Source organism: Oreochromis niloticus, linkage group LG23 (genome assembly GCF_001858045.2).
Source record: "Oreochromis niloticus isolate F11D_XX linkage group LG23, O_niloticus_UMD_NMBU, whole genome shotgun sequence".
In the NCBI taxonomy this organism is placed as follows: domain Eukaryota; kingdom Metazoa; phylum Chordata; class Actinopteri; order Cichliformes; family Cichlidae; genus Oreochromis; species Oreochromis niloticus.
In genome coordinates this window covers 23,505,177-23,518,318 of record NC_031986.2, presented here as the reverse complement: position 1 = coordinate 23,518,318, position 13,142 = coordinate 23,505,177, and the positions used below count along the sequence as shown (strand labels likewise).

The 13,142-nt window shown below is 40.2% G+C and overlaps 1 protein-coding gene across 2 annotated transcripts in view; it reads right to left on the bottom strand.

Moving 5' to 3' along the window:
* crfa4 (cytokine receptor family, class I receptor 4) overlaps positions 1–12,583 on the bottom strand; it is a 52,133-nt gene extending 39,550 nt beyond the window's left edge. Inside the window, exon 1 of one of the 2 annotated variants that reach the window (XM_005459179.4) lies at positions 12,224–12,583. The gene's annotated coding sequence lies outside the window, so the exon portion shown is untranslated. Of the gene's footprint in view, positions 1–10,146; positions 10,242–12,223 lie in introns of those variants that run through there. The other variant, XM_025903182.1, reaches the window with a different exon arrangement.
* Between the last annotated feature and the right edge of the window lie 559 nt (positions 12,584–13,142).

Sequence of the window (13,142 nt, the reverse complement as noted above, 5' to 3'; positions counted from 1 at the left end):
TGCTAGAGCCCAGCTGTAGATCATTTAATAAGCTTTTATTTATTAGTTTATTAATTAAACACTGAATCACAATTTCTCTAAATACTACAAAAAACTGAAATGTAACGTGTCCAAAGCACTACTGAAAACAAAACGGGAATTGAAAAGTGACAAACAACACAGAAGCATGGGACTGTGACAAAAGCAGCTTGAATAGTATTCCCTGTGTGAGATTTACCAATGGGATGTGTTGAAGAGAATCAGCTGATGTGGGCAGGCACTGAGATCAGCTGATCTGAAGAGGATTAAGGTTGAGCTTCACTCTGTTGACATTCTGAACTTTATGCTCAATTTGTAGGATGAAACTGCTTCATTTGTTACTCTGGTTACACGTGTTACAGGGATGTGTAGAAGGATATACGCTCCGCATGTGTGTGTATGTATACACACAGAAGTCAGGTATCATTTCCTTTCTTTAGTTATTTTGTTGTCATATCTTAATAAAGATAGAAATAAATAGAGAGAGAACAGTGAATAGTAAAATGTGAGCGTCTATTAGCAGATTCCGAGGACGAGCGGCTTCTCTTAAAGTTTTTCTCAGAAGGGAAAACAAGGCTAAATACCAAGAACCGGCATTTCACGGTGAATTATGGAGAAAAAAATTCCTTTTAACATAATTCACTTAACTATTATTCACTGTACTTGACGAAATCCCAGTCAGAGGCAATACAGAGAAAGAGAATAATAACACAAGAACCTGCTGGCTTATCGCAAAGATCATAATTATAATTATCTGAATATTTTTATCTTCAGTTTAACATTTTATTTGGCATAAGGATTATTTTATTTAATAAGGTTGATACATTTAAAAACACATCCTTTCTGGGAATTTGCGTGAAATTCAGGTATAATTTAAATGATGAATTAAAGAAAAACAAAGGTAGATGGGGACAAAAAGGTCAGGCTAACAGGTGTTTTTGTCTCTGAAGGGGCCTTTACCGTAGGGCGCTTGCAGTGGCAGCAAACTAGAGACTCAGGTAGCAGCAGGAGAAACAAAGGGAGCACTGTGGAAAGTTGACAACCATCACCTATGGCAATGCTCCACACACAGAGTACCATATGTAACAGGTTTGCATACAGAAACTTTCTTCTAGATCAGGGATGTCAGACTCGTTTTACATTGGGAGCCATATGCAGCGCACTTTGATCCTAACTGGTGAAACTCCCCTTTCTGTCAGTGTAAAGTAGTTAAACTGCACATTTAATCCCTGAGATATCTTGGCACTAGAAAAACAAGTGCAACAGTATTTCAACAGTATGCCTCAGTTTTATGATATGATAATGAAAAGCTGCTGTAGTAAATGAAATAAATGTGTCAGCGCGGCTCCTTGGGCTTAAATTGTAAGACATAAATGTCAAAAATTACTGAAAGACTTGTTGTAGCTCATTGCCTAGACATCCCTGTTATTATAAATCAGAACTTTCCTATTGTTTGCTTGTTTGTCTCTTACTCTTATTACTGTAGTATGAATTACTGTGGGTGAGCAGGACAAGGTGTTATTTGTATCAAAATACAGTTAAAAGTCTAAAATTTATGTCTTTTTTCACATTTTCCAAAGATGTCCAGTGGGACAGATTGGAGTCTTTGGCAGGCTAATTTTGAGAATTTTGAGAGCTTTGTGGTTAAAAAAGAATTTTTTTTTTTTAATCCTGATTATCTCGCTTTCAGTTTCATTAGAAGGGAAAATCGTTAGTGAAATTAAAGACCCGATTACTCACCCAGTCTTAAGGGGATCAAATGCAGAGTGAAACATGCTGGTGGGAAGATTAAAGTCAAATAGACTCTACCATTCCTCTGGTTTGCATCTTTGTGAAGAATGATTCAGAATGCAATGGGATAATGAGCCCAAACACGCCTCAAAGCTTTGAAGACCAAAGAAGATCAAAGGAGTGCTGACTCCACGGACCCCGACCTGGCATTGTCATGAAGACTGAAAAAGATAACTCTCCTTACGTGGCAAGTTGCTATGTGTTTCTCATCCTCTCATTCTGATGACATGCAGGTACACAGCCAGTGAGACACAAAGCAACACAAAAAAACAATTAAATGATTCCATGCTGCTGTGTCTGTGCAAACCTGTGATTGTGAGCTTATAAAAGTGGTCAGGGGCTGCAGCGGACATTCAAAAAGCCATTTAAAATAAACCTTATCTCCTACTTTAAAAGAATAGGGCTACTGCATCTGCTGCTGCTTCGTCACGGCGCGGTGCTCCCCACAGGCGAGGCGCTGACCTTTAAAAATTAAGTTTCTAATTACATCCAGACACACAAGCAGGAAAATATGGGCTGAATAGACGTGTAGTGACTTTAAAGAAGGGAGCACAAGTTTATGTATCACTGTGCCATCCGGTTTATCAAACCTGACAAAGGCACAAAAGCATGATGACTTTTAAAGAGCAACAAAAGCCCAACAAAGGAGGTGGGTGGTAGTGTGGTAGTGTGGGTGGTAGGGAGGTGGTAGTAGGCGAGCATCTACCCACCACACACTGGTGAAATTCTGCCCCCTGTTGGTGATGGTTTTAGTTAAAACCGCAGAGAGAGTAAAGCCTTCGTCCTACCCGCTGCTGTTGCCCTCGTGGTCGTGGTTCACGCCACAAGTGACATCACATCCCCTGGCACAAACCACATTTTGGTTTGTTTTCAGCCGATCGTGCATCTCTTGATTTTTATAACAAGTGCATAACAAGTTCAAAGTCAGGTTGCTCTTCACTGTTTCAGTGATATATCCACACAGAAGCTGTGATATAGCCCTCTGATTAAAGAGAGGAAAATCCTGCAACAGCTTTAAAAGATGAGACTTTTAAGAAAAAGTCTGCCATATTGGGCGCTATACAACCAGTGGTGACGAAGGAAAAATGTGTCTTTCCCAATCAGTTGGTGGGTGTTTGCTGAAGGCTGCTGCCTGTTGTTAGGTAAAATCGTCTTGCAAAGAGGTGCTGAGTTTGCCAGTAATTTACAATGAAGATGCCGACTTGTGTGCAAACACTTACTGCTTACTAATCATCAAGCAGTAGTAAAACTCAAAAAGTACTAGTAGGAAGCTGGAAACAGAGAACGCCCATAATGAATGTTTTATCAAACACGTTTCAGAAGACTCAGCTTTTACTTTGAAGTCTGTATTTCCAGTTTGTGTTGCACGTTTCAGCTGATCAGCAATCTCAAGGAGTTTCTTGCTAACCGGCCCAGGAATAAACATTTTACCTAGCGACCATGATTATGAGGTGATCCTGGACCAGTCTGTAGGCCTGTGTAACCAGGGCCTTCTTCACTTGATCCTACACTGTCACCAAAGTTGTGTGCAAGTTAACACCATGTGGTTAGTTATGGTAAATGGTCTGTATTTATATAGCGCTTTTCTAGTCCCAAAGCGCTTTACATATCCAGTCATTCACCCATTCACACACACATTCACACACTGGTGATGGCAAGCTACGTTGTAGCCACAGCCACCCTGGGACGCACTGACAGAGGCGAGGCTGCTGGACACTGGCGCCACCGGGCCCTCTGACCACCACCAGTAGGCAACGGGTGAAGTGTCTTGCCCAAGGACACAACGACCGAGACTGTCCGAGCCGGGACTCGAACCTGCAACCTTCCGATTACAAGGCGAACTCCCAACTCTTAAGCCACGATCGCCCCAGTTGTCACATATTTGGAGTATCAGTGCTGATGTGAAGGTCTAGTGGTGAAATATGTGTAGACACTTCCTCAGCGATAGTAAATAAATGATGATGTCACTGTTTGCACACCAATAATGGGCCACTTACAAACCAAAAATTACCTTAATGAAGGAAAAAAAAACTTTTTAAATCTTATTTCTGGGCAAAGTCACTTTTTTAAGGTTTGTTTTTTAAAATCTAATTTAACTTATGATTCTACACAAACAGTTTTTATGTCTAGGGGGGGCACAGAGCCATTGCAGGGGGGGCGAGGTATGACTAAAAAAAAAAAAGGAATGCTTAGACACTGCTAGCATAATGGGCTCCCACACAAATGCAGAGGTTGAAGCATTGCAACATCGTGAAAGGGGGGCCTAGCAAAAAAAGTTCGGGAACCACTGATATAGAAGCTTCAAAATAATTGCCCAGAGGTGTTACCAAGATGGCTGCCAAGCGTTGAGAGTTTGTTCCAGAAAGACTTTAATTGCGCTCCATATTTTTCACCCTTTTGAGAGCTGCTGCCTTATATATTTATTTTCCAGTTCTTGATTCTTGTGCATTTCATTTACAGATTAATCAGAGTAACATGACTTGTTTCTTTTTTCTTCTTATTTTTTTCTAAACAGCTTTTTTTCCACAGCGTATGGGATTAGCTGGCTGCCTTATGTTGAACTCAGACCGAGACAGAAAATCCTCAAATCACTGACCCGCTCCGACAATAAGTCAAGTGTAAATTCTTTAAAACACAAGTGCACGAGCCACAATGACATAGTCTGGCTTTAATGCCGGCTGTCACTTTTCTGCTCGCTGATCTGCAGACAACGCTGGAGTGAACAGACACCAGAGGCTGAACAGCCTGTAAATGACAGCTGCTCAAGCACTAATGCCAACCCTTCAACAGCCAAAGTAGAGACCTGAAAGTCCTCCCAGGATTCAATTTGTGTTCACATCCCTGTAAAGTACAAGAACATGTTTCTGTCACTCTGTGACCACGGTTCTAACTGTCATGTGCAGTGATAAGTCTTATCTGGAGGATGTACGCTGCTCTGTGGTTTCAATTTCCCACCAAACCATCACAGTGCCTTGGGCAACGCACAAAGGAAATATAGATCTGAATGGACAGGGGCGTTCGATCCACAGGAACTCACATGTTATGTTTGGTGTTCAGCGTTATATAATCCTGAATGTCCATGTTGACCCAATCCCACAGCAATCTTTGATGAACAGCCAGAAAATTGGAGTCTGCTTGAAACAGCTTGAATCTGAGCTGAGAGCCTTAAACACAGTGTGTGCTCTCGTGGTTTTGTTGTTTCCCACGCAGGATTCAGAGGTCTTAAACTTATTTAGGCAAAGTTAATAACTGAAAAAGGTAATAACACAACTTAAATCAACAAATTTGAATACTTCATGACACTATTTTAGATTTCAGGGCACTGAAACTTGGGCACAGTCCAATTTTCTGGAAGCAGAACAGTCCTCTAAAATACTTTTAAAGTGAACCTGCGTTGCTTTTAAATAACAAGGTCAGCGACTGTACAACTAATCCCTGTGAGCCAAATGCTCAGGCTTTAGGCTGCTGTTTCTTTCTTCTTTTTTTTCTAATGTCACAGAGAGTGGGTATCCCTGATATGGCCATCTCTTGCCATATCAGAACCGCCTGCTGGTCAAACTTTCACTTTAATAGTGTCAGCCAATCAGAAGAAGTGCCTCAAAGAGGAAAGAGCTAAAACAGGTTGTTTCAGACAGAGAATGAGTGGAAGACAGCATCTGAGTTTGAATGACAGATCTGGCATACTTTCAGGTTCTTTAGATCCTCAAAATTAAATCTTTCTTCTGTCTTCGTGAGGCTGGTTGGGATCTATTGTGGAAAAGAGTTTGGTTCTTTTCAAGATTTCATTTTAAACTGCAAATAACACAGCTACTTCAGTATGGTCCATCAATAATACATTTAGAGGTGGAAAATAACAGAATAGGTGTCGTTTGTCAGGCTTTGGTTGCCAGTTGGGAGAATAACCTTGCAGTTCAGGTAAGTCTGTGGTTCATCTTCATATGTCCATCTTAATGTATGGACATATGAATCATTAAACAGTGTAAAAGGCGATTATGTCAGCAATCAAAGAAAAAAGCTAACTGGTGGAGTCACTGTTAGGACAGATGAAGGCTCTTAAACTCTTAAAATCCACGTTGCCTTTTACCCACTTGCAAAAAAAATCACGTTAAATAAAATGTATCAATTTACTTTCTAAAAAATATACTCTTTGTGCCTTGAGAAAAATCGACAGTGCGCCTTTTAATCCGGTGCACCTTATGTATGAATTCTGGTTGTGCTTACTGACTTTTAACTGATTTTGTGGTACATGGCGCTCAAAAATCTGTCAAAAAATGTTTTAGTACGACTTTGCTAAGCTACGAAGCCGCACTGCTTGATGGATTGTTGGAGCGTTACAGCTACCGTAGTCAGGAGCCTCCCGGAGTAATCTGGTTCCAAAACTTCGTCCCCTTCGGGTCCCAAAGTCAAACGAACACTGCAGCATCACTGAGAGTTAAAAACTGTCTAAATTCTTTCATCTTTAATAAAATGATAAGTGTTGCTGCTTTACTGGGTGTAACAATTAAGTTTAATATCCAGGCATCCATGAAAACATAATTTATTAAATTTAACAGACTTAGAAGTTAGCAGGAAGTTAGCTCGCTAGTTTCCACCTAATCATGATATACCATGTTCTGACTGAGAGATTTCTGAAAAAATTTAAATGTACAGCTCTGCTATCACTTCCAACACAAATGAAGACAGAAAAATAAACATCAGTGACTTTTGTAGGGTTACTAAAGTTGGGTTATCTGGTATATAATGATGTGCTACATGATCGCTAGCGACACTGCTATGTTAGCATAACATAAACAGTGAAGCTGGAGGATGAACGCCAACTTTTTCCACTTGATAAAAGTTAACGTGAGGGATCCCGATGGTTATGGACAAATGCAATCGCATGGCAGGATGCTGTAAACGGACCAAACTTCAGTCAGGAGAACAACTGAGATAATCCATCCACAATACGAGGTTAGTCATTAATATACTGCAACAACATGGGAATAGAGCAGCTGCGAGAGAATTCAACATTAATTAATCAATGATACAGAAGTGGAGGAAGCAAGAAGAATAAGTTCATTAAGTTTGACTTATTGACTGTTTTGTTTCACTTAATGCACCTTATAATCCGGTGCGCCTTATGGTCCAAAAAATATGGTAATATACCACACAGTATCATAAGCCTGGTAATCATTAATATAATTAGGGCTTTGCCAAATAATACCATCCGCTATAAGACCAAGTCTGTAGCTTCCCTGGCATACATAACAACAAGCTCAGTCATGAATAAGAGTGAGAGCCGCGTGTGAGCCTCCATTGACGGTTTAGTAGGAAAAAAAGGGAACTATTAAAACAATTTTGAACAAAACTCAATACTTGAGCAGAAAACTGCTCCCACTAAAGGTGGAAACAACAAACCTGTTTCACCACTTCACAAGCAAATAGCCATCATCGAGCAGAACCATGTTACAAAAAACAAGACGCTAGCAGCTGGTGATCTGCTACCCAAATGTAAACGAATTAAAAGCACTCGATAGCTGTACTCCATATGACCACGAGAGTAAATACTGAATGGAAATTACTGACATGGTCACATGGTGGAAAAGCAGAGCTTTAATCAGTACTTGCATGCAGGGTAACATGGTTAAGTTACTTTATTTTGGAAAAAAAGCACCTCATTTTGTTTCCGCTAATTAATGCCGGTATCGTTTTTCTCTACCATCAGAAGTATCACTATTGCAAACTTCCTCGTAATATTGTGACATCATTTTGAAGCTACATTACCCAGCACATTCGTCATCATTATATGTGATTGTTAACATTGTTTACATACACCATGCACTTTACTTCAAGTAGACCTGGTTTTGGAGAAGCTCTTAGTATCTTCTGAAACTATCTTTCGCTAGTTTTATTTTGTCATTTTTTTCTTTTACATTGAATTTATTTTCAGATAAATGGAAACTCTATTTTATAAACAGCAACATTACCACCGTCCAGGACCCCAATTCAGAGTCCTTGCAATTCTAGACTGTCATTTCCTGATGGTGTAGCAAAGTGCAGTATATTATATGTAGCTGTTTTGATGTCAGTAACAACAATTATAGTGACTACAGTGGTATTTATGAATTTCAGTCAAAGCTTGTATGGTGGCAGGTCTCATGAATAGTCATTAATAGGCATGAGTCACTTGCTGTGTCTGACCTCCTAATATTTTCCTGTTAAACACAAAACTAAAATGCCTTCATGATCATAATTTAAACAAATTTAACATTAAGGTAGGTGGATGCCATTCTTGTCTCCTAAGTGAATTTTAGCCGATTTTCCAAATAGTTTAAGGTGCTAACTCTAACTCTACCCCTAACAGGTTTCAGGTCACCTGGTGCATAAAAACCAGAGGAAGCGGAAAACAAATGGATGGATGGATGGATGGATGGATGGATGGATGGATGGATGGATGGATGGATGGATGGATGAATGGATGGATGGATGGATGGATGGATGGATAAAATATCAGCAGCACGGCCCAAAGTCCAGTTAGTGGATCATGTATTTTCACCCATCACAGCAGAGGAAAGTCACTGAGTTTGATTATGCAGACAGCAGCCTAGCAGATCATTCCAGCTGGGATCAATAAGCTAACTTGGTATAAACGTTAGAGGTCAGACACTATGGGTTGTTCCCATTATTTCGTCAGAGTTCTGCTCTGCTTAAATCTATACTGATTTTTATAAGGCATCCATTTTAATACATAATTCTCTTGAAAGCATTCAATCTCCAAATCAAATGGAGGATTTCACTGTGGAGCAAAGCAATTTCTGAATAAAAACAGGTACAGGACAACACTGACCCAAATGTAGATGGCGCAAAAACTACAGAAAAAAAGCTGCACACTTGATTAGATCTCCCAAAACTTGGAAAACCTGAAAATCTTTTCCATCATTGCCTTTGCTGTGTGCAGCAGATTGGGATTCATCAACAACTTGGAGTCACTTCTGACCAAGACGTGTCTTTAACTCACAAACTAACCAAATCTGTAAATGCTCTTTCCATTTGTGCTGTATTGCTAAAAATACTGTCTCAGAGTGATGTTGAAAAACTAGTTCATCTGTTTTGCTACTTTGAGGTCAAGTGCTTTGTTATCCCAACAGATCACTTGGCTCTCAGACTTCCAGTTTGGATTCGGGAGAGTGACACTATTTCTGCATTGAAGATTAGGCTTACAACTTTCCTTCTTGATAAAGCTTACAGTTAGGGCTGGATCAGGTGACCGTGAGCCATCCTTTAGTTAAGCTGCTATAGGCTCAGGCTGCTGGGGGACTTCCAAATACAGTCCTGCTCAAAGGTGATGATCTGATTGTTAGGGTTCTCTTTCTTATAAAGTCTTCCTCCAACACTAATATTAGCTACGGAGCTCCACAGTTTTCTGTAGTAGGTTCAATATTTTTCATGTTATACATGCTTCTTGTTCACAATATCATTAGAAAGCATTTCCAGGTATGTGCAGATGGTACCCAGTGACTACAAATCAGTTAGTTAGAGTGCAGACACGTCTGAAAGGCAACAATGTAAGGATTAAACAAAAATACAAATGCTCAATCTGTTTTTTTACTGACTTTATAAATGCTGTAAATGCCCTCTGTTCCCATACTTGAGCTGCATTTAGAAGTTTCAGTTAGAGAAGATGACAAGATCTAGTCAAAGGAATTTGCAAAGAAAAGCGTCTGGACTTCTTTGAGTTGCTTGAAGACGTTTCACCTCTCATCCGAGAAGCTTCTTCACTGTGTCCACTGTGAGCGACCATCTTTGAACAGAGGTGGTGGTTTACGACACCAACTGTCTGCCATCTATAATCCAGTTTTGAGTTCCCTCCCCAGACGCCTTAACGCCCACTCACATCCTGGGCCATCTGACCTCAGGAATTCACATGACAAGGTGGGGCCAGGTTTCACAATGAGCTCACCCGAAACCCTGGCTGATTAGGTACCACACCCGCTTTCACACCTTGGCTCATGTGATTAGAGGATCACCAGGGGGTCCTTTGTCCCTCTTTGGGGGGATACTCCCACTGGGTTTAAATCTGGGACTTTCGGCCATTTGACCTTAGAACTGAAGAAGCTTCTCGGATGAGAGGTGAAACGTCTTCAAGCAACTTAAAGAAGTCCAGATGCTTTTCTTTGCAAATTCCTTTGACTACGATGACCTGGATGACCGAGAACCTTCACAGACATGACAAGATCTACTTTCTCCTGACTTTAAATGCCCACTTTATGCAGACAAAAATTTTCAGAGAAGAAGAAGGTGGCGATGTGATTAAACATTTGCAACAAGGGCAGAGGAGAAAAGAACAGAAGTGCTCACGGTGTTTGAACGAAACTGCACCCAGACCTTCGTCCTTCCGAATCCCTGTGTACAGTTGTCTCTTAATGCAGGAACTGAACTGATCTTGAACAAGCCTCAGAAAACATCTTGTTTACGGATCATTGTTGTGGGAGTGGCTGAATGCATGCTTGCTGCCATTCTTATCTGTTATAACACATGGGGTCACAAGGGCCAAGGGGTTTACTGGGCAGAGATGAGCTCACACAGAGCTGGGTGTCTGCAGAATAATCTTAAAAAGCATCGATTTCACGTTCTGAAATGTCACTCTTGTTTTCTCCCCTGCTCCAGGATCTGACTTTAATTATTACAACTTTCCAAGGTCCAAGTCACAGTTAATGGTTATCTAAGAATTAATACAGCATTAATACACTAAGAAAGCCAAATGTTCAGTTCATTAGACTAAAAAAACAAACGGTAAAGCAACAAAGTGACACATTTTAGAAGCTGGAATGATGATCAAATGATTTTAGGTTACATTAATTGACTCTTTCAGCTAAAATTCAGGGATTTTCCTGAGCCCTGAATAGATCCTTGTTGGTGACACGAGCACAGCTGACCGGCATCTACTGAAGGCAATGAGTTTGTCTTACTTTATTTAACAGAAATCTTTGGGGGGTTTTCCTATTATTCCTGAACTATTTATGTACAAAATGTCTATAAAGCTTGAATAAATGAACCCCAACTTGAATTAAATGCTTACAGATTTAATTTTACTACAGCGCTGCTTATTTTCCTTTACCTCTGGCTGAAACCTTACTCTTCAATAGCACATAAACACGGGCACATAGGGCCCAATTTGATCACAAGAAGGTCAGATTTCCCATTAAATTATTCATAAAACGGTGGAACATCCTAAGATGTCTTTAAAAAATAAGTGCGTTTTTCAAGAATGCGTCAAGGTCTTTCCACATTCAGTGACACAGCTGTCATTACATGCACTACACGATTACAGATCAAAGAGGAAAGATACACAGCCCTCGCTTTGTTGAAACTAAACAGAAGTATTTCACATCTTTTATTTGAAACAACTTACATCATCCTAGAAATAATCGTAACTTTCCAGATGTTTTCACTGTGATGAAGCACCGCTGCCATCACCACAGCAGGTGTTAGGTGGAGTGTCGTACCGATAATGTCTGTAATTAATGAATTTTCACACTTTGTGAGGTCACCCAGTGACCCAGATTGGACACAGGTTTGACACTTCTGTTGTACATAGACAATGGTTTTCATTGATATCTCTCTTATTTTTGGATGGTTTTTTGATCAAGAAGCAGACTTGATATTTGAACTGTGTGGTATCACAAAAGGTCAAACTTGAAACCACAGCAAGAGATATTTAAAATGGGCAGAAAACAACCATTTTAAGTCAGAGCACTTAATTAAAGTAACCTGTATTAAAAGTGAATTAAAATAATAACTAAAGTAAACTGAATGCTCAGCCCCCATCCTCAATATCATGAACTCGATAAGTGCCTTAGAAACTTCACGGATCTTTTTCTTTTCTTTTCTTGTCCTACATCTGCTTCTGCATCGATTATTTTTGGAGGAAAAACTTAAATTTGACCATTTGTCTTCTCAAACAGGCACTTACAAAACACACAGGAGCAGGTGTACAGACATACTGAAAGGTGTACATGTGCTCCTCAGGCAGCAGTTTCACTGTCAGGTGTAAAGAAATTTTAAAATGAAACGTATTTATATCAAATGTCAGTAGATAAACATGTTCACTCCCACTGCAACACACGGAATAGCATCATTTGGCAGAGTTTTAAAGGTAAATTACAATAGTTACTATATTTTCGATGGATTCAAGGTGTGTGTGTGTGTGTGTGTGTGTGTGGAGGGGCGGGGGCAGTAAGCAAACTGTGGTAAAAATTCTCCTATTTGGGTTGTGCATAAAATAAATAAGCAGTAATAAACAGATGTGTGATTCTTCAGAGAGTTTGCGCATTTTCTTTCCGCTTTACATGAAGTTTGTAAACTGGGATCTTCTTGTTAACCTTACAAACTGGCACACTTGACCTGCAGATTAAAAAGCAGGAATCCGTCTTACCTGGAGTAAGCCTCTTTAACGCCTCCTGTGGCGCGATTCCTCAAACATAAACCCACACGGGGAGCAGGAACCGGCTGGTGGCCCGTCGATGGAGCAGATAGTGGGGATGAAGTCCGTACGAAGAGTCTGGAGCCGTCCTAACAGCTGCTGCTGCTGCTGCTCGGTGCTGATGTGCTGTCCGCGGAGCGAGTGCGCCTTTCACCACCCTGTCACAGTATTTCTGTCCCCCTCCCCTCCATAAGGAGCTTTTCCTCCACCTGATCCCGCGTCATTAGCCAAACACCAGCTGGAGCTCTGGACTCCCCCACCCATCTCTACTGAACCACCTCCTCGTCTCCATTGCTCTCTGCTCCGAGGAGCAATGTGTGGAAGACAGTTAGTGCCAAAATAGAAATACAACGTGTGCGCTAAATGAAGCAATTTAAACAAAAAAGGGTAAAAAAATTTTAAATAAATTCTAAATTAGAGCCAATTTGTTCATATGAAGAAGTCGCAGTTTTAAAAGTTTTTTTTTTTTTTGCATTTTTCATTTTTTTTAAATCTTTAAAACTCTAAAAGATGGATGGCCACTGTGACATCACAGAAAACCCCAATTTAAAGCCCCAAATTTACCATCTTTGCTTTGATATGCTGATGTTTTTGGAGTCAGAAATGCAATAACAAGTGAGACAGAGCGAGTTACTGTCAGTCTATTCTTTTATCATTTTATTATTATATATAGATTTATTCTTACAGAGATATAAAACTACGCCCATACTGGAAGCGATTCGCTCATAGCACGTAGCTGCTGGTCGCTTGAAGACATTCCTGGCTTCTGTTGCCTAGGTGACCTCTAATGCGAATCAGCCTGGCAGACACGCCAATCCAGCCCACTGGAAAGTTTTGGAAAATTGGCTTTTAATTATATTTTCAAAGGTTT